The following is a 23,602-nucleotide window of genomic DNA, read 5'->3' on the forward strand; positions in this document are numbered from 1 at the left end:
TTATTATTATTATTATTATTATTATTTTATGCGTAGTTAAGGGGGAGAGAGAAATGTATGAAACAAGTTTTCATTTTGTATCTTTCTTCTCCACCAAACCAATAGAAAGGAAACATCCATTACCGTTCATCAAATCGCTTAGGTAAGGAAGACCTTTCACTTGATTTTGATGAATTTTTAACTTTTTATCTTGGATTATTAAAGCCCATGTATTAGATTAGAAAACTGATGAGTTTTAGTTGTATCTCCATTGTTGAATGTTTAAGTTTAAGGACATGCATGAATAAAGTTAGTTCATGGAAAAGTATGTTAGAAATATGATTGATAGTAGTACGTCAAGCTTTGATTATTTGATAAATTATATATTATTGAGGACCTTATTGAAAAGTGTGAAAACTTGGGGAGTTTGTAGTAGATAGTATATATAGGAAGTCTCTGTACTATATTTATAAAGTTGGATTTAATTTCGATAAGGTAAGTTGTAAGAAACGAGTGTTTCAAATATTAAGGTAAATAAGGACTAAAACAAATAACATGTATTCACATATATAATATGTCGATTTGTATTTGAATTGTGTGATTAATAAATTTTCTGTATTTGAATTTAATTTTGTAGCTAAAGACAACGCAAGACCATCCCTTTGATAAAGGAAATCCAAAACCATTGACGAACAAATATTCTAGGTTTGTGCTCCATAGCTCGAGTTAAATAAATAATTAAATATATATGTTTGAATCGATATATATGATCGGGAATGGTTAACTATCAATAAGAATGTTGTAACAGTCCATCTTCAGTGGTGTCAGAAATAATGGTTTCAGGACCACGATTCCGACGAGCAAGTTAGAAATTTTATGTTTATTTAATTTTTGTAAGGTTATATGAAAGTCGAAATTTTCGTTAAGAAATTTTAAGATTTAAATAGTTAATTAGGAAAAAAGGACTAATTTGAAAACGGTGTAAAAGTTCATTTCTATTAGTTAAAAGAATCAAATGTATGTGGAATTTAAATTAATTGACTTAGATGGTAATTATACCATATCCTAAGTTAGTGGATGTTTATGGATAGATTTATTAAAGGACAATTTGGTAATTAGAAAATTGAATCAGAAATTAAGTAAACAAAAACCATGAAACCATTTTTTTCATCATCTTCCTTCTTCCTTTGCTGATCCTCCATTAGAGAAGAGAGAAATTTTTGGTCAAGCATTATTGACTTGCATGGTATGCAATCTTAGTCCCTTTTTGGTGATTTTTATGTTTTTGAGCTCATATTAGCTTAATCTAGCTAGCCCATGTAAAGTTATTAAAAGTATAGGGACTTTTCATGGTTGATTTTGAATGTTTTTTGAATTTAATTGATAGATTATTAAATTTGGTTGTTAAATAAACATATTTTGTTAAGTGATTTTTAGTGATTCTAAGGTTTAGGGATTAATTTGTTAAAAGAGTAAAATTCATTGGTAATAATGTGAAATTGTGATAAATATAGGTTGTTAAGGAACCCTATGAAAATCAACTAGCATGAGATTTTATCAATTGTGGTTAAATAGTAAGCTTTGGGTTTAGGGACTAAATTGTAGAAAAGTTAAAATATTAGGGGTAATTTTGTAATTTTATATTAAAATTAGTTGTAAGTTAGAATCTATAAAGTTGAGCTATTTGAATTACTTAATTGAGTTAAACTATTATTTAGATCAAGAAAATAATCAACCAAACTTGAATCGAGGGAAAACGAAAGTTTCGAATTAGTTTTCGACTTTACTGTAACAACTGTTGTGATTGAGGTAAGTTTGTATGGGTCATAAAATTAATAATTATTGTTTGGATTGTATGTTATTTAATTTTATGAAAAATATAATTTAAGTTATTAATATTTTGATGCTTTGGATATTTGAGGGTTTAATAGTCTTGGTTGAACCTTGAGAATACATAGGATACAAATGACATGTCATTAGGGATTATAAGGTTTTTGGTGTTGGTCCTAGATGTCCTATCGATGGTTGAGGTCCTGCATTTGTTTCGAATTCTCCACAGCTCATGTGAGCAGTATCGTGTAGCTAACATCTCGACCCACAGCTCGTGTGAGGAGGCCCATTTCATAGCTCATGTGAGCACTATTGAAAATGTTACGGTTACATGAAAAGACACACTTTGTGTGAGAATTCCCGAATATCTGATGTTATTCTATATGGTTCAACGGGTAAGTAAAGTTTAATGGAAAGGCATACATATGGAGTTATCCGTGTTAATAAGCATATGAAATGGAAAGTTTGGTATGAGCAAATAGATAGAAAAGGAAATCAATTAAACAAGTGATGGAAGATAGATGTATGGAATTCATTTCATAATATATGATATGTTTAATGGATGTTATAATTTTAAGTTGTCTAATAACTATGTGGATTGTTGTGAATAAGAAAGCAAATTGTCTATGAGATTTAATGAGAATGGTTGAATGACTTTATCATTTTATGTTCAGTTAAGTTTGAGTTTATTATACGAACTTACAAATCATTAGTTGCTTGCGTAGTTGTTTTCTTTGTTTTGTAGACCATCAAAAGCTCGATTAGTTGGAATATTATCGGAGCTCTATCATGCTATCCGTTAACCACTTCGGTAGTTTTTGGTTATTTTGGCTATGGTTATAACTGACATGTATAAGGCTTATATGTAATAAGAGTTTTTGATTATGCTATTTGACCAATGTGATGTGGTTATGTCTATTGTATATATATGTCTTGTTTTGACTTGTAAATGCATAAGTATGTTTATGATTTTCCGTCACTTTTTAATGCATTGTAAATATTTGGCTTATGACTTATTCATATGGGATTGAAGTGATTAAAGGATGTGTGAATATGGTGATGTAAGTTTAGGTTATAATGTAGCTTTGAATGAATTGAATTGATGTGTGATTTGATTTGCCTTTTGATGGCATACTGGTTAGGCATAGGATGAGTGGATATGTGGCATGTTTTTGATGTTTTGATGTGTCTTTTAAACATGTGAATGTTGGTAGAATTGGTGTGTCTTGGTGTGCAAGATTTGGTTTTGAAATGGCTTATTTTAGGGTTAACTTATGCTGCACATGGCATGGGACACGAGTTGTCACACGACTATCTTCCACACATAGTCACCTCATACGGCCGTGTGCCACTATTATTTTTAGGTGTAGGTTTCACACGGTCTGAGACATGGCCTACGACACAGTCATGTGTCTCAAGTCAGTATGTAAAATAATCTATGACATGACAATGTGATCCAACATCAAATGCACACACAGTTTGGCACACGGCTTGCGACACGATTGTGTGGCCGTATTTTGAATACCCACACGGGCAGACACACGGGCTAGGACACGACCGTGTGTCATAACTTCAAATGTCCACACTGTCTGGGTTATGTTACACGGCCTAGACACACGGCCGTGTCACCCCTATTTTCCAAACTTTCTTGTTTTCCCCAAAATTTTTTGTCTTGTTTCAAATTGATCCCTAATTGTTTCCAAGTTGCTTTTAGGGCCCCAAAGGCTCGATTTAAGGCCCGATTATTTAATTTTACTATGGTTATATTAAGCTATATGATGTAGATATTAAATTGTATAATTATTTTTACTTTGAAGTTAAACATTCTGTTTTGTACGATAACACTTCGTAACCCCAATCTGATGACGGAGACGGATTAGAGGTGTTATATTTACTGGTATCAAAGCTACGATTTAGTCGGTTCTCAAACTGAACGTAGCATGTATAGAGTATAGAATACATGCCATTTTATAACCTGTGATAGTGTGATGCCTCCTGACTTAAATTGAATTATGTTTTCATATAAATAAAAGATGTCGTTCAATTGAGCTGATTCCGATTAAGTTGAAAGTAATGCTCAAGCCTCCGTTCAAGGTTGAGCTAGCAGTGGGCCTGTTATTGAGGGTCGAGGAAATGAGGCGAAAGAAGTCTTCTTCCATATGATGTCCGAGTGGTTTACGGATTTTGTTCGAACAAATCCTATGGATCAACGAACTCCACCCCCTTCCGTACCTCAACAAGTTCCCCCTATTTCTCAAGGTTCGAAACAAGTATGTGTAAACAGGCCTCCAGCTTATAAAATTTGTAAATATGGGGTAGAAGAATTTCATGGTACAACTGAAAATGACCCGAAAAAACCTGAATTCTAGTTAGAGAATACCATTAGAGTTTTTGATGAACTATCTTGCTCTTTTAATGATTGTTTAAAATATGTGATATCTATGTTAAAAGATTCAGCATATCAGCAGTGGAACACTTTTATAGCAGTGGTATCGAAGGAACAATTAAATTGGGACTTTTTCCAAACTGAATTAAAAAAGGAATACATCTGTCAACGGTATTTCGATAAGAAGAGGAAAAGGTTTTTGGAACTGAAGCAATGTCATAGAACTGTAGCTAAATATGAAAGAGAATTTGTACGGCTTAACAAATATGCTTGGAATGTATTTCAACTAAAGTTGTTATGTGTACCCAATTTGAAGATGGTTTGAACGGAGATATCAAATTGCTTGTCAGGATACTTGAATTGAAAGAATTTTTTATTTTGCTGGATCAAGCGCATAAGGCTAAAGAACTTTGTAAAACAATAAGAAAAGTAGATTCTAAAAATTGAGACACGGGTAAACAGTAGATGGAAAAGCCATTTTCTTTTCTAGCAAAGAAATCGAAAGAACCTCATAGTCGTATGTCAACTCCATCTGGATTTTTCGGAAGAGATAGAAGGAAGCAAGCTAGTTCGAGACCCCAGGCTACTACTGTAGCGAGTGTAGGGAGTGTTCGAAATAACAAGCTTGAATGTCAGCAATGCAATAGAAGACATTTCAGAGAGTGTCGACTAAAAGAGGGGATCGTGTTTTAAATGTTGTTCATATGATCATTTTCTTTGAGATTGCCTTGAAAGGTTTGACAAAGATAAAGCTAGAATACACAATACACACCTTCAAAAGGGAGACCATCTAGGAATAGTGGTAATGTCAGGGATAATAGAAGTGGAACGAAAGATTCTGCAGTCTGAGCTGAGGCTTGAGCACTAGTTAGGGTTTATGCAATTCGAGCTCATGAAGAGGGTTCAGCACCTGTTGTGATTACCGGTACATTTTCTATCTTTGATGTTAAATTTTATTCTTTGATTGACTGGGGTCAATGCACTTGTATATATTCATAACATTAGTTTCAAATAAGAAAATACTTGTTGAGTTAACTGAGCTTGTGGTCAAATTAACTAATCTATTAGGCTAGTATGTGTTAGTCGTTAAAGTTTGTAGAAACTGTCCCCTAAAAATTTGGGATTGCAACTTTTCGACTAATTTGATGTTATTACCTTTCGATGAATTTGATGTGATTCTCAGCATGGATTGATTGACTTTGCATGATGCTATTGTGAACTGTAGACAAAAGCAGATTATTTTGAAATGTCAAAATGGTGAATTAGTCAAGGTTGAATTAGACAGATATGAGAGTACAGTAAATATTATTTCAGATTTGTTAGCTCTGAATTGTGTTTGAAAAGGTTGTGAGGCTTATCTAGCTTATATATTAGATACCAGAGCTTCAGAATCGAAGTTGGAATCAGTTTCAACTGTTTGTGATTTTGTGGATGTGTTTTTGGAAGAGTTGCTAAGGTTACTGCTGGTCAGAAAGGTTGGATTTGCTATTGAATAAGTACTAGGAACTTCATCGATATCGATTGCTCCATATAGAATGGCACCGGCTGAATTAAAGGAGTTGAAAGCACAGTTATAGGAGTTGACAGAAAGAGGATTCATTCTGCCTACTTTTTCTCCTTGGGGTGATCCTGTACTATTTGTTAAGAAAAAAAGACGAGTCGATGAGGTTGTGTATTAATTATAGACAGCTTAATAAAGTTACAATAAAAAATATCTATTGCCACATATTGATGATTTATTTGATCAGCTAATAGGTGCGACAATATTTTCAAAGATTGATCTCCGTTTTGGATATATCAGCTTCGAGTTAAAGACTCTGATGTGCCAAAAACTATTTTCAAGACCGGGTACGGACATTATGAATTTTTAGTTATGTCATTTGGTTTAACGAATGCACCTTTTTTTATAGATTTGATAAACAAAATATTTCGATCGTATTTAGACAGATTTGTGGTCGTTTTCATTGATGATATTCTGATTTATTCCCGAGACGAAGTTGAGCATGCCCAACATTTAAGGATAATATTGCAGACTTTGCGCGAGAAACAGTTATATGTAAAATTTAGTAAATGCAAGTTCTGGCTTTGAGAAGTAAAATTTTTGGGACACGTGGTATCGGCTAATGGCATTAGAGTGGATTGAGCAAAATATCTGCTATTTTGGAACGGAAGCCTCCAAAAAATATAACTAAGATCAGAAGTTTTCTACGTTTGGCCGGGTATTATCAAATATTTGTTAAAGGGTTCTCGATGATTGTTTCACCATTGATGAAGTTACTCAAGAAAGATGTAAAATTTGTTTGGTCCGATAAATGTCAGTTGAGCTTTGATCAGTTGAAAGTGATGTTAACCGAAGCCTCTGTATTGATTCAGCCAAAGTCTGACAAAGAGTTTGTGATTTATTGCAATGCATTATTTAATGGTTTAGCTTGTGCTTTGATACAGGAAGGCAAAGTTGCAGCTTATGCTTCCCGTCAATTGAAACTGCATGAGAGGAACTACTCGACAAATGATTTAGAATTGGTAGCTATTGTGTTTTCTTTAAAAATCTTACGACACTATTTCTACGGGGAAAATGCCATATATTCACCGACCATAAAAGTTTGAAATACTTGATGTCACAAAAAGAATTGAGTTTGCAACAACGTAGATGGTTAGAGTTGTTGAGAGATTATGATCTAATTATTGACTATCACTCAGGGAAAGCTAATATTGTCGCGGATGTTCTAAGTTGAAAGTCATTTCCATTGAGAGCTTTGAATACTCAATTGACGCTTGTTGATAACAGTTCTATTTTAGCTAAATTGAAAGCTAAACCGACATTTCTACAACAGATTTATGAAGCTCAGAAAAATGATACTGAATTGATTGATAAACGAGCAAAGATTGAAAAGTTATTAGATTTATATTTTCATATTGGTTCAGATGATAGCTTGTATTTCTGAAATTGATTATATGTTTCAAAAAATTTTGTTGTCAAACAGAAGATTCTTCAGGAAGCTCATAGCAGCAGTTACTCAATTCATCATGGTAGTAACAAAGTGTACGGTGATTTGAAACAAATTTATTGGTGGCCAAGTATGAAACGTGAGATTTCAGAGTTTGTATCGAAATTTCTAATTTGCCAGCAAGTTAAAGCCGAGCATCATGTACCTTCAGAATTACTATATCCTGCTATGATTCCAAAGTGAAAATGGGAATGGGTTACTATGGATTTCGTATCAGGATTATGGTTATCTCTGAAAAAGAAATATGCCATCTGGGGTATTGTCAATCGTCTGAATAAGTCTGTCCATTTCATACATGTACGTACAGATTATTTACTCGAGAAGTTAGTAGAGTTGTATGTCGCTGAATTGTCAGGCTTTACGGGGTGTCGTTATCTATTATTTCTGATCGAGACCCACGATTCACTTCTAGATTTTGGAATAAGTTGCACGAAACTTTAGGCACTAAATTACATTTTAGTACCACATTCCATCCACAGATCGATGGTCAATCTGAGCGGGTGACTCAAATACTTGAAGATATGCTTCGTTGTTGCATTTTGGAATTTGAAGGTAGCTGGGAAAAATTTCTTTTGTTGGTTGAATTTTTGTATATAACAGTTACCAGTTGAGGATTAAAATAGGACCATACGAAGCTTTTTATGGTTAGAAATGTAGAACTCTATTATACTAGACTGAATTGAGATAGAAAAAGCTTTTCAGTACTGAATTAATTCGTGAAATTGAAGAAAAAGTTAAGGTGATACGAAACAGTTTGAAGGCTGCTTTCGATCATCAAAAGTCATATGTCGATTTGAAAAGGAAAGAAATTAAATTTCATGCCGACAACAAAATGTTCTTAAAGGTATTGCCTTGGAGGAAAGTTCTCTGTTTTGGCCGAAAAGGGAAGCTTAGTCCAAGTTTCATCGGCCCATATGAGATCATTGAGAGAATTCGACCAGTAGCTTACCATTTAGCCATACCATCTAAATTAGAGAAAAATCACAACTTATTTTATGTATCGATGTTTCGATGGTATTGATTTGACCCTTCACACGTGATTTCACCCGTCGATGTAGGAATTCAGGCTGATATGTTGTACTATGAGGAACTAATCAGAATTTTGTTTTGGGAAGTTAAATAATTAAGAAATAAACACATAGCTTTGTTTAAAGTTCTTTCGTATCGTCACGGAGTCGAGGAAGCTACCTGGGAACCAAAAGAAGCTATGAAAGTATAATACCTAAACCTATTTTCTGGAAAGATTTTCGGAGACGAAATTTCCTTTAGAGGAGAGTTGTAACATCCCGTTTTTAGTGGTGCTAGAAATAGTGGTCTCGGGACCACAATTTTGATGAGCAAGTTAGAATTTTTATGTTTTTTAATGTCTATAGGGTTATATTAAGGTTGCATTAAATTTTCGTTAAGAAATTTTAAAGTTTAAATAGTTAATTAAGTAAAAAGGGCTAAACTGAAAAATGTGCAAAATTTAATTTCTATTAGTCAAAAGGATCAAATGTATATGTAATTTAAATTAATGGACTTAGATGATAATTATACCATATCCTAAGTTAGTGGATGTTTATGGATAGGTTTATTAAAGGACAATTTGGTAATTAGATAATTAAATCATAAATTAAGTAAACAAAACTCATTAAACCTTTTTTTTATCATCTTCCATCTTCCTTTGCCAAATCCTCCATTATAGAAGAAAGAAATTTTCGGTCAAGCATTATTGACTTGCATGGTATGTAATCTTAGTTCATGATTATTATGTTTTTAAGCTCATATTAGCTTAATCTAGCTGTCCCATGTAAAGTTATTAAAAGTATAGGGACTTGTCATGGTTGATTTTGAATGTGTTTTGAATTGAATTGAATTGATAGATTATTAAATTTGGTTGTTAAATAGACATGTTCTGAATTGAATTGATAGATTATTAAATTTGGTTGATTTTGAATGTGTTTTGAATTGAATTGATAGATTAATTTGTTAAAAGAGTAAAATTCATTGGTAATAATGTGAAATTGTGAGAAATATAAGTTGTTAGGGAACCCTATGAAAATCAGCTAGCATAAGATTTTATCAATTGTGGTTAAATTGTAAGCTTTAGGTATAGAGACTAAATTGTACAAAAGTTAAAATGTTATGGGTAAATTTGTAATTTTACATTAAAATGGGTTGTAAGTTAGAATCAATAAAGTTAAGTTATTTGAATTACTTAATTGAGTTAAATTATTATTTAGATCAAGAAAAGAATCAACCGGACTGGGATCGAGGGAAAACAAAAGTTTCGAATTAGTTTTCCACTTTGCTGTAACAATCATTGTGACTGAGGTAAGTTCGTATGAGTCATAAACTTAATAATTATTGTTTGGATTGTATGTTATTTAACTTTATGTAAAATAAAATTTAGTTTGTTAATATTTTGATGCTTTGGGTATTTGACAGGTTAATAGTCTCGTTTGAACCTTGAGAATACTCAGGATACAATTGACATGTCATTAGGGATTATAAGGTTTTGGTACTGGTCCTGCATGTCCTACCGATGGCTGAGGTCTTGCATTTGTTGCAGATTCTCCATAGCTCATATGAGAAGCATCGCGTAGCTAACATCCCGACCCACAGCTCGTGTGAGCAAACCCATTTCACAGCTCATGTGAGCACTATTGGAAAGTTTGCGGTAACATGAAAAGGCACACTTTGTGTGAACATTCCCGAGTATCCAATGTTATTCTATATGGTTGAACGGGTAAGTAAAGTTTAATGGAAAGGCATACATATGGAGTTATTCGTGTTAATGATTATATGAAATGGAAAGGTTGTTATGATCAAATGGATTGAAAAGGAAATCAATTAAACAAGTGATGAAAGATAGATGTATGGAATCCATTTCATACTATATGCTATGTTTCATGGATGTTATAATTTTAAGTTGTCTAATAACTATGTGGATTATTGTGAATAGGGAAGCAAAATGTCTATAAGATTTAATGAGCATGGTTGAATGACTTTATCATTTTATGTTCAGATAAGTTTGAGTTTATTATATGGACTTACTATGCATTAGTTACTTAGGTAGTTGTTTTCTCTGTTTTGTAAATCATTGGAAGCTCGACTTGTTGGAATATTGTCGGAGCTCTATCACACTATTCGTTAACCACTTCAGTAGTTTTTGGTTGTTTTGGCTATGGTTATTAATCGCATGTATAGGACTTATATGTAATATGAGTTTTTGATTATGCTATTTTGCCAATGTGATGTGGTTATGTCTATTGTATATATATGTTTTGGTTTAACTTGTAAATGCATAAGCATGTTTATGTCTTTTGGTCCTTTTTAAATGCATTGTAAATATTTGGCTTATGACTTATTCATATGGGGTTGAAGTGGTTAAATGATGTGTGAATTTGGTGATGTAAGTTTAGGTTATAATGTAACTTTGAATGAATTGAATTGATGTGTGATTCGAGATGCCTTTTGATGGCATATTGGTTAGGCATAGGATGAGTGGATATTTGGCATGTTTTTAATGTTTTGATTTGTGTTTTAAACATGTGAATGTTTGTAGAATTGGTGTGTCTTGCTGTGCAAGATTTGGTTTTGAAATTACTTGTTTTAGGGGCAACTTATGTTGAACATGACCTGTGACATGGGCAGTCACGTGTTCATGTGTCACTATTATTTTTAGGTGCAAGTTTGACACGGTTTGAGCACGACCTGTGACACGGCATTGTGTCTCAAGTCAGTATGTAACACGGTCTCACACACGGCTTACGACATGACTGTATGACCCTATTTTGAATACCACATGGGTAAACACACGGGCTGGGACACAGTCTTGTTTCGTAACTTCAAATGTCCACATGGTCTGGGCAATGTCACACGGCCTGGATACACGGTCGTTGGATCCCTATTTTCCAAATTTTCATGTTTTTCCCAAAAAAATTATCTTGTTTCAATTTGATCCCTGATTGTTTCCAAGTTGATTTTAGGGGAGCAAAGGCTCAGTTCTAGACCCGATAATGTAATTTTACTATGGTTATATTAAGTTATTGGATGTAGATATTAAATTGCATAATTATTTTTTCTCTGAATTTAAACGTTCCTTTTGTACGGTACGCTCTGTAATCCTAATCCAACGATGGAGACGGATTAGGAGTGTTACAAATGTGTTCAATAGGAATGTTTGTACTTAATTCGATGATTTGTGATCAATTGATTAAATGAATATACATATATATTCTTGATGATATTATACAATTAATAATGTTGATATTTTCCCTATTAACGTTGTCGGATAGAGTCACAGGTATAGTTGGCATACCATAGAGTTCGTATTAATAGGTGAGAGATTTAGTTTTGTGCGTGTACATTTTGTGATAGTTCTCTAATACCCTTGGGATAAAAAAACATATCACTAACTCAAATACCCTGGTGGTACAAGCGTATTCCGGTGTAATTAGTGGGATCAATGCACTTGTGCCTAATTAGCACTTTGATGTGTATTTGGTGTGATGTTGGATTGATCCAAGTATCCATTCTTATATCCAATTTGGTTAATAGGGATTATAATGTAAAAATGATATATTGAAAATTTATTGAATTGATATAAGATATTGATCTTAACAAGAGTCATGATTTTGATATGTCAAGCTAGATACAAATACGTTCAGGGTGCATCGAAAATTATTTTGAGAAATTGAGTAAAGTATTGATAAGAATAAGATGAGATGGTAAATAAATTATCCTTATATATGTATCTTTGATATTAACATGAAATGGTTAGTTGGTTAACTTGAGTTACTATGTTACTTAAGTTATTAAAATTTTTGTTATGTTTATAATTGAATTTGAGTTATGTTAGCATCACTGAGTAACCCTTACCTAGTGCACATATTTGTTTGTTTCTTTGTGCAGGTCTCAAATAAAGGCTACAGAAATTTTGCAGTTAAGCACCCAACTCTCCACCTCAGATCAGAAGCCATTACAATCCTATTTTGTTTAAGGTCTTACGGCATGTACCTAGGTTGGTTGGCTTGTTGCCTAAGTTATTATGGGTACTTTTGGTAAGTGACCTATAATGTTATATTGGTTGAATTTTATCTTTTTATTACTAGTTAATTATGCTTGATTATGTGAGTTTGAATGTGTAAATTGGTTGGTTTAGTAATGAAGTATTGAAATTTAAGTTTTGGTCATGTTTGAACATGTTTAGATAGGTTAATTGGATGAATATGTTTTGTAGTACATTTTAGGTATGTTTAGGTTCATTTGGTTAAGATTTTAGATACTTAGAAGTGCAGGATTTTGACCATTTGGTCACTGAGTCTTGAAACATAAAGAACAAGTCTCGAGATTGTTAGAACAAATCCACTTGAATTTTGCATTCAAGGGCTTGATGTCCCAAGACATATCTTTATAGTCTGGAGAAAATTGTTCCTAAGTCTCGAGGCAAGTGGCTTTTGTCTCGAAACAAAAGTAAATATATCTACATTTGGGAGCATGGGTACGGTTTCATACCTATGTGCGAAATAATTCTTGCACTGGAATTAGCGACCTCTCCAAAGTACATGACATGGTTTAGACATCATGGTAAGCCATATCTACTACCAGAGGAGCAAAGGACTAGGGAACATTGTCGTAGGAGTCCAAGACGAACCCGCATGAATCCTAGGTTTGGAGTACATGCCTCTGTGGAGTTATCTTCAACTCCAAACCCATAAGTGGCATCGATGGATGCACCACCTCCTCATCAGTATTGTTAATCTTACTCTGGTGCCTTCACTAACCCCATTTTTTATACACAAGCACTACATTATGCACCATCGTACCATATATCAAGCCTTCTACAGGTGTATTTTTTACACCATCTTTATCACTAGCACCATATAGAGAGCAAATACCAAAACAAACACCAACATATTTGCCATCTCCTATAATTTCAACATTCTATCCACAATTGGGTTATGCGACACCATACAGTTATCCGTCGATAGTATCACAAACACACCCGGTTACTCAAAGGGATGATATACAAAGACAACCTAGCATGGCACAACACTCAAGCACGGAGGAGCGAAAAGAAAATGAAGATGAAGATGGAGGTCAAGGTGAAGATGAAGATAACAAAGATGAGGAGCCAGAACACTAACTATAAAGAAATCCTACTCACAACCGATACCCACTGGATTGTGACACACATTCGGCCTGACGATGTGAATGATTTTTTTTTATTTTTTCATGTAAATCATTATTCACTTTGTTAACTTTTAATTTTCATTCTATTATATTTTTTCCATCCATAATGTACTTATTCAAATTATACAAAAAATTTTATCTATTGTATTTTACATCAATAATATACTTATTTACAATTAAATAAAAAATTCAAAATTTGGGTTATTGTATTCTATTGTAATTTTCATATCAATAGCGTATACTTATTTATTTACAATCTACGAAAAAAATGAAAATTTTATTTATATTATATTCTACGGTATTTTACATCAATAATATATCAATATTTATAATTTACCAAAAAATGAGAAGCAACGAGAAAATGAACAAATTGTTATTTTGTTTCTTTTTTTGTATGCCTATAAAAAAAAGAATAAATGTGTTAATTAGGTTTTGTCCTCGATGTTTTCACCAAATGTGGACATGTTGGCTTAGTATACCCTAGGTTCCTACAATAATTACATAACCTTGATCAGTCTGTCGTCTCCCGAATACCCATATTGTCTATATTTGAGTAGAATTTAGTTGACTTTTTGGCTTGCGACACAACAAAATATTCGGTACCAACTCAAATGGAGCGCTCGATACAGGCAATCACATACTTTCATTTGAGACCAGTAGGAATTCAAATTTTCATACTTTAGATATATATATTAGTTTGTACACTTTGTCAACATAAGTCATGCAATCCAAATGTTTCGAGGCACATGTAGCAATTGTATGTGCACATGGAAAACAAAGTGATTAAAATCTCCTACAGTCACAGGTCCTTTGTCCTAGGTATACACAATATGATCCTTAGGTAATACCTTCGTTAGGTCAATGGAACTCTTTAACCAAAGATGTTTGAATTGGATGGGAGCGACACACTACAAATATAGAGTTCACTTTTTTTACATTTCATCTAATTTTTTTCATCACATCCTCACACCAAACATGACCACCCTTTATCTATCCAAAATATTTTTCTGCTGCCTTTGGAAATAAGTTTACTAAGCGAAAATATGTTTCTTTGACCACCGAGGTTTCCAGTAAATGATGCGTCCCCTTTAATATGGAATATATGCATTCGACTAGGTTCGTTGTCATGTGCTCATATTGTAAACCTCCATCATATGATTGAGTCCACTGCTCATTGGGTATGCCATTGAGGTATCCTATGCCTAGTTCGTTTATAGCCCGCAAGTTCTCCAACATTTCATGGAAACGATGTTGGATGAGCTCACACCCTGTCGAAAAAAATAAAGAGTATATCCATGAATGTAAACACTGTATATGTTAAAGAATGATATTAGCTTATGTAATAACTTGTTTCCGCTAAACATTTGAATGATATTAGCTCATGTAGTTAAACCCTATATGTTGTATACAAAGCCTTTGATGTGTACAGTCCAAAAGGCTTCCACTTCGTTCAATTACAACCTGTATTCCGAGTCCCCTATCAGAAATTATGCATATATTGGGTTGCGGCACAACATGACTTTTCCAGTTAGTAAAGAAGAAATCTCAATCATTTGCGGATTCTCCTGAAGTTACTACAAGAACTATTGGCAAGATTTTTCAATTACCATCTTTTGCAATAGCCAACAACAATCGATACTCATATCTCCTGTACATGAATGTGTCATCAATTTTTACATGAATCTATCAAAAATTGATGCATTGTTTGAATGTCCAAAAAAAGATGGAAAACTATTTTCCCTTGGACCAAACGGTCGCAGAAATTGCAGGCTCCATTTGCAAATCGGTATGGAACCTGTGGCGTACTAAGTGAGTACCTGACACCATTTCCACAAACATATATATGATTTATCCCACAAGTTATGCATCCTTTCCAGAGGCTTCTACTTTGTAACCCATGCCTTGTAATATGACACGATGTAATCGTACTGACTACGAATATTTGACATCAAAATCGGCACAAAAATCCTAAGACTCATTTTCACCATAAGTAATATAATGTTACAGATCATATCAGAATTTAATTTGGGATGATCCTATGTCATACCTATAACAACATGAGTATTTCAAAATGAGTAAGACAATGTCAAATATCAGGTCAGAATCCAATCTCAGATGATCATATGATGTACCTACAACAACACAAGTATGTAGAACATTATATTTTTTAATTGTCAAGAACCCCATCTTCTTTCTCACAGATGTCATAATTTTCCATGAACATCTGTTATCACGTATTGTCGGGAAATGCGCCCACGTTGTAGTAAACAAGTAATTGTTTTCTATGCATTTCAATAATGAATAAATAGATAAAGTTAATTTCACATTTCACTATTATGTTCTTTGTGTTTCTGTCTTTAATGTTTTGCATACATAGCAAAATTGTGACAAGCAAATATGAGCTCATTAATTATCTAAGTTCAAACTGATGATAAGTGGCATTATAAAAATGTTTACATTGTGAGAAAGATAACTTACTTCAGTAGATAACCTAAAAGAGCCCATAATCCTATAAAAGAATCAAAGTAAGCATTTGATTCAAATACTTAGAAGGATTATTTTGTCGTCTACAATTCCAAATGATACAATGGAATGAACCAATTTGAATTAGTTTTGATTCTGTTTGTGAATTGATTCACTTAAGATGTTCATTGTGTGACTTAGCTAAATCCTAAGTTAGTCACCGACGATGCATATGTAACTCGTACATTTTCATATAAGTGGAGGCTTATGCTCTAAAGATGATCGATTCGATAGTCGGTATGTTGGGTACATGACTTGTGCAAGACATGGTTTTACTCGCAACAATGGAATTCATAGCCCGATTAAATAGTTAACCATATCCTCTCATTGCCAATATGTGGACTGATAAATATGGAACATCTCCATGAATTGCTACTTCTCGAACGAGCAATTTATCACAATCATTAGTTGACAGTGACCATATTAACCATTAAAAAGAGACAATGGTGACAATGAGATAAAATAGGATTGTATTGAGTGAACGTATCATATGAGGGTAACACTCACATGACTAGGTCATTGGACAAAGCAGCTGGATGAAGTGTTTTCGTAAAGAGTATACAATAAGAAATTTTCAATCATGGTACTTTTTGTGGACTAACTCCATGATTAAGTAAATTACGAATTATCAGAACGATGCTTTTGGACATAATTGCAATTACTCGAGTCTAATTGTATATGTTTGATTAGTCCATTTTCTAGCTCAAAAAAAGCTTGATCGGACTGTATTTGAATCAGAAGAAAATTCTATGACTTTGGAAATAATTTAATTACGTCGATTTTTTCAATGTGAAATTAAACTAGGCGATCGTGAGAATTTGTTCAACTAGAGAATTTGGAAAGTATCACTGATTTTTGGGAAATTAATTTTTATCAAGTAAAATTGAACTAATCAAATTAATTAAAATAAATATGATATTTTTGAAAATTACTTTTCAAGTCAGGCAATTGGATCAATGGGTAATTAAACTTGAAAATTGGACTTGAAAACAAACCGAGACCGAGAGCCAAAACTAGTTAAACCAGGCCCAGTGTAATAAATTGGGCCGAAGGTCCAACCAGTGGTTGGACTAGATTGGTCAAGTCTTCATTGGCCTGAACTGAACTAGCAATAGCCGAACCAACTATCACACCAGCTAGGCATGCGAATGCCTAGTCGATAGTGCCTGTAAACTCGAAATTATATAGGGTTTTTCTATATATTTTTACCACCTTTTGACTTAATAAATAAGTTAATCTTGAGTAATTGTTATTGAATTAAGTGAACTTTACTTAAATATTAATATTGGAGATGAATTTATAAATTATATGAAATTATGTTTTATTACATGATTTTTGTGCATAATTTATATTATTTTCATGTTAATTATTAATATGTGAATTTTATAATAGCCCGTTTTCAGTTAAATCAAAAAAGTGGTTTTGAGACCACAAATTCAAAGTAAAAAAAATTATTTTAATATTATTTTATGGTCTATAGCATGATAATATGGTGGTATAAAAATTTTGTTAAGAAATTTTACCGTTTGTATGCTCAATTTGTGAAAAAGGACTAAATTGCGTAAAGTGTGAAAGTTGTGTTCTATTAGTAAAGGTGTTAAATAGCTATATAACTTTAAAGTGGAGGTTCTTATATGGTAATTAGACCATTAAATGAGTTAGTGGATGTGCATGGCTTGGTAATTGAGTAATTTTTAAAGGTAAGGGTAAAATAGTAAAAATACAATTAATGATAAAAATAAATAAAATAAAAACCAAAAAGCTATCATCTTCTACCATTTTTCATGCCATGGCCAAATTCACCATAGGAGAAGGGAAGAAATTTTTGCTCAAGCTTTTTCTTTGCATGTAAGTTCTATTTCATCCCGTTTTCGTTGATTTTTATATTTTCGGAACTGTTGTAGCTTAATCTAGCTAAATAGGGGACTAAATTTCTATATGGTTGAAAGTATAGGGTTTTTACATGAGAGCACACTAGTTTTTCTTGAAGTTTAATGGAAGAAAATGAACCGTTGTTGTTAAATAAACAACTTTTGTTAAGTGAGCTTTGATGAAATTGTTAATTAGGGGTTTAATTGAGAAATATAAAGATTTTGTGATAAATGTGTGAATTTAAGGAATATATGGGCTGATATGAGCATATATAATTTTTGGCTAGGCTTAGATGTAGTGAAATTTCATGAATTTCATTTTTTACGAGCTTAGGGACTAAATTGAAAAAAGGTTAAATGTTTAAGGGTAAAATGGTAATTTTTCCATAACATGAAATTTGATTTAATTGAATAGAATAAATATTAAATTAGTTAAATTTGATTATATAGATCAAGAAAAGCCACGTTTGGAATTAGATCGAGGCAAAGATAAAGTAGTGGATTGATCGGTCGATTGTCTCCGTGTAAATTTCAGGTAAGTTTGTATGTTTAATAAGCATTAAATTATATGTGTTTAAATGCTTCATTGATATAATTGTGATGATACGACACCACAAAAATTCCCGACGAGGTATCGACAATGTATGGATCCCGGTTGAACCTTAGGAATAGATAGGATACAAATGACATGTCATTAGGGGTTACCGTGTTTTGGGTGCTGGTCTTGTACGTCCTACTGGTGGCTGAGTTTTTGGCATGTGCTGCAGTTACTTTACAGCTTGTATGAGCAGCACTATGTAGCTACGTCTTGATTGACAGCTTGTGTGAGCACTAGTGATGGCTCGAGAGTGAGCATCTATATGAGATATGAGATAGAAGTGGTTTTGACCACGTATTGACACTTAGTGTGCAAGATACCTGAGTATTCGATAGTATTCCAAATGGTTCAACAGGCACAGATGATGATACGAGGTTATAAGAGTTTATACGAACCAATACAGGTATTCGTGTGAAATACAAAAAGTAATTCATAGTTGATGTATGACTAAAATGATTGTGATTATGTGTTAGGCTTTGGGCCAATTGAAATTTACCTATGTTTTAATTATGCTTATCTAAATTGTGGATGAATGGTAAGTTGTATTTATTAGCCATATAAACTTAATAAGCTTAATTGCTTACTTTGTTTTACTTTTCGTGTTTTATAATGATTCGGAAGCTCACTCAGTTTGGAAGTTGTTTGAGATCGTGTCGCACTATCAAACTCTCATTTTGGTATTTTGAACTTTGTATATTTTGGTTAAATGGCATGGACAGGTGTTTTAACTAATGCGGTATATATATCTTGTTGTGTTTTGGCCATTTGAGATAGCTTGTAAGGTGGTTATATATTTTTATATGTATATATGTTCAAATGGCCCTTTGATATGTGGTGTATGGTTGCTATATGAATGCCTTGCTTGTGAAATTATGTTTGACATTAATTGGTTGAAATGGAGATGGCTATGTATGCTAAGTTTTAGGTACAATGTCTCATATATGTAATTGACCATTTACGTAACCTTTGAAGTATGTTTGGTATGTTTTAAAGTGGTCAAATGAATGTGTTTATGGATATCATGTTATGGTGTGAATGTAAATGTTATAAACTTGATATTGGTTGGACTTCAGTGCCTATTTATACCATGGTTTTATGTATTTTGATGTGTATAGTTTGACACCAATTTGTGTGGAAATATGTCTTGCAAAATGGCCTATTTTTGTCTACACAGGTAGAGACACAGGTGTGTGTCTCAGCCGTGTGTGACACACGGCAAGGTGACACAGCCATGTGTTCCCTGTAATTTCCTTAGAAAGTAAGTCAGTAGCTTCACACAGCCTAGCACATGGGTGTACGGCTTGTTCATGTGGCACAAGTCAGTATACGCTCTAGTTTTCACACGGCCTAACACACAGCCTGGCACACAGGTGTGTGAGGCCATTTCAAAGGGTACACTGCATGGCACACGAGCGTGTGGTCTGGCCGTGTGACCCAAGTCAGTGAGTTACACGGGGTCAGACATGAGCTGGGGCATGGCCATGTGATCCCTTTTTGATTGCCCACACGGCCTGAGACGGGGGCGTGTCTCTTGGCCGTGTAAGACACACGGCCGGGCCACACAGGCGTGTGTCCTCTGCACTTTGAAAAATTTTAATGTTTTTCTAAAAATTTCTTGAATACTCGATTTAGTCCCAAACCACTTTTAATGTCTATTTGGGGCCTCGAAGGCTTGTAACAGGGACTGTATGAATGTATTTGAATGGATTTTGATTTGAATGATAATTGATTATGAAATGTATGGTTGTTTAAGTCATAAGTCTAGTAATGCTCATAACCCTTTTTTGGCGTCGGATACGGGTTAGGGGTGTTACAAATTTTCACTATGTAGTGGGACCATGGAAGATGAGATTAATATAATGTTGCATTGACATGCATAGACCCACCTCATATTGACGACAAGACAAAACTAGGTCATAAGGATGTTTATTTGACTCAGTAAAAGTGCTACTACATGATGGCAATGTCTGATTAATTATTGAACTAAGAAATCATCCAAAAAGGAGGAGTCAAGCCCAATTTTGACAAAATCAAATGGCTTCCCAAAAAATCAGCTTTGGGATATTTTCTTGGACTTCCCTATAGTTGGAAAGACATCAAAAATCGACACACAAGTCTTACCTTTGAAACTAACCAACCCTGGCTAAATATAACATAATCTTGAGCTCAAATCAAGCAACTAAATCGCCTACCTTTCCACACATCATTGCCGGTCATAGGAAGGAGAGAATCAAGGGAGATGTAATGCTATTTTTAGTAAAGTTCACCCTTACCTTCACCTATAAATACCACACACCTTTCACCTTTCAAAGCATCTCTTCATTCATAACGCATCCCTCATCCCTCATAATTCTCACTCTCTTATTTTCATTTCCCTTTTCTTTTACCTTGTATAGCCATCCCATTTTTATTTTCCATTCTTTAGCCAACAAAAGCTTTGTCAAGACACCACCTTGGTTGGCCGCATTAAGAAACCTTAGCAAAAGAGCAACCGACAGAACGGAGGAACACATCAGTCAGAAAGATTCAAAAGGCTACTGAACTAAATTAAACTTTACTATTTCCTTCTTGTTATTTAATTTCATTATGTTTGCTATGCATTTATCGTTCTTGACATCAACAATGTTAGCTTAATTTTGTTTTCTAGGATGATTATGTTAATTCAATAATATTTATTTGATTCATGTTTAACATGTTTGTGCCTTAGTCGATTATGTTTTCAATTAAAATCAAGATTTATTTCATTCATACGTGATTGGGTGCATTCAGATTAGCTAAGCGATTCTAACTAGATGACTACTAGTAGACACATAATTGAAATGTGCAATGCTCAATTTAGATCATTAAACCCGACTAAATTAAAGATTCATAATATCTTTAGTTAGCTCTATTATCTTGCATAGATTTTAGGTTTATGTGATTAAATTGTTTCAAACGTAAATGTCCCTATTACCTCACAGAATACTAAGAAACCCTTCGTTTAAGATGACCAGTAAAATGCAAATTTCACTAAGTAAAAGATCCGAGAGGACTTAATTTGGCTTCCAAACTCATGAAAGATTGAGTTGCCATGGAATATTTCTGAACATTGTTAAGCATGATGAAAATGAGTTGAGTTGATTAATATAATTACCGCAGCCTATTTTATGTTGATTGTTTTTGTTGCTAAAGTCATTCATTCATACATTTAGAAAACTCACATTTAGATTAAAATTGTATTAGGGATCAATCTTTGCATCTAGTTAATTTCACTTAGTTTAGACATCACAATTCAAATTATTGTTTTTTATTCCAAATTGTGAATTTATAATTTTACAAATTATCGGTTAACATACACAGTCTCTGTGGAGACGATAACTCATTTTTGCTTACTTATTACTTGAACGATAGTGTACACTTGCATAAATATCGTTACAAGTTTTTTGCGCCATTGTCTGGGATTGTTGCCACAATCATTCTTTGTGAAATTATTGTTGCAGGTTGGTTTTATTTAATTTCTAACAATATTATTTCATTATTTATTCTTTCTTTATGATTTATTTATCAAGTGTTTATGAGCACAGATCGAATCATTGAATTATTACCTGTAGACCTTGAAATTGAACGGACATTTAGACGAAGAAGAGGCGAGAGATTAGCTCTAATAAAAAACGAGATGGACCTTGGAAATCAAAATGATGGAAAAGGTAATGGAGTCAATCATATGCACAACCCAATCCTTATTGCTGATTATATGGATCGTGCAATAAGACAGTACGCTGTGCCACTATTCGATGAATTAAATCAGGGAATTAGGAGGACAGATATCGAGGCACCCCAATTTGAATTGAAACCAGTGATGTTTCAAATGCTCCAAACAGTGCGCCAGTTCAGTGGTATGCCCACAGAAGATCCATATCTTCAGCTTCGATTATTCATAGAGGTGAGTGATTCGATTAACATGGCTGGTCTGACTGAAGATGCATTAAGGTTAAAGTTGTTTATGTACCCGTTGCGAGATAGAGCGTGAGAATGGCTGAATTCATTGCCACCAAGTTCAATATCTACTTGACAAGAATTAGCAGAAAGGTTTTTTGTAAAGTATTTTCCACCGAACAAGAATGCAAAGTTGTGAAATGAGATAACTACTTTTCAACAATTGGATGACGAGTCTTTATATGAGGCATGGAAAGATTCAAAGGATTGCTTCGAAAGTGTCCTCATAATAGGATTCCTCATTGTATCCAATTGGAGACATTTTATAACAGTCTCAATGCACATACAAGATTGATGGTAGATGCTTCAACGAATTGTACGATTTTGTCTAAGTCTTATAACGAGGCTTGCGAGACCATCAAAAGGATCACTAGCAAATATTACCAATGGCTGACAAATCAAGCAGTTTTAGGAAGACGAGTAGCTAGAGTGCATGAAGTGGAAGCACTGACTTCACACTCTGCTTAGGTATCTTCTATATTCTCAATGTTAAAACAGTTTACCACTAATGGGTTGAATAATTTTGCAGCTCAGTCACCAAGTCAATATGATGTTGTTTCCTGTACGTCTTGTGGGGATGGTCATTCTTTCGAGAATATCCCTTCAAACCCCGAATCAATTTGTTATGTAAGGAATCAGTATCAAAATAAAAGTGGACAAGGACCACAGTCTAGCTTCTACAATTCATTATGGCAAAGTCATCTGAACTTTTACTAGAGTAACCAAAGAAATGGACCGAATAATCATAAGTAGCATAGACCCAACCAATCCAAGGGTTTAGCTAACAAGCTCCAAAAACACCTTAAGTTGAGTCATCAAATAGTTTTGAGGACTTGTTGAAGGTGTACATGGCGAAAAATGACACTTTGATCCAAAGTCAAGTAGCAACACTGAAAATCTGGAGAACCAGAGGGTCAGTTAGCTACTGAGCTTCATAGTAGATCACAAGGAGCCTTGCCAAGTGATACAAAAAATCCAAGGAGTTCTGGTAAGGAACATTGCAAGGTAGTTGCATTACGAAGTGGTAAGATTTCGAAACCCAATGAGGTTGTGGTTAAAGATGAGCCTATTGAAAAGGTGGAAAGTCAACCAATAGTTGAAGTTTCTACACCAGAAAAATCAGATGCTGAAAAATCTGATGAAGTAAACCCTAAACTAGTAAATTCTGAGAAGTTAACACCTTCTTTTGCAGATTTACCTTCTCAGAAAATTTGTTCATATCAACCTAGAGTTCCATATCCTCAAAGACTTC

General features: G+C 33.6%; 1 non-coding gene across 1 annotated transcript; it reads right to left on the reverse strand.

Annotated features, from left to right (window-relative positions):
• Positions 1 to 22,480: 22,480 nt before the first annotated feature.
• On the reverse strand, positions 22,481 to 22,586 carry LOC121220557 (small nucleolar RNA R71). Its single transcript, XR_005917773.1, has one exon. It is a non-coding gene; the product is annotated as a small nucleolar RNA R71 (small nucleolar RNA).
• Between the last annotated feature and the right edge of the window lie 1,016 nt (positions 22,587 to 23,602).

The sequence above is a fragment of the Gossypium hirsutum genome, chromosome D08 (assembly GCF_007990345.1).
Source record: "Gossypium hirsutum isolate 1008001.06 chromosome D08, Gossypium_hirsutum_v2.1, whole genome shotgun sequence".
Classification (NCBI taxonomy): Eukaryota; Viridiplantae; Streptophyta; class Magnoliopsida; order Malvales; family Malvaceae; genus Gossypium; species Gossypium hirsutum.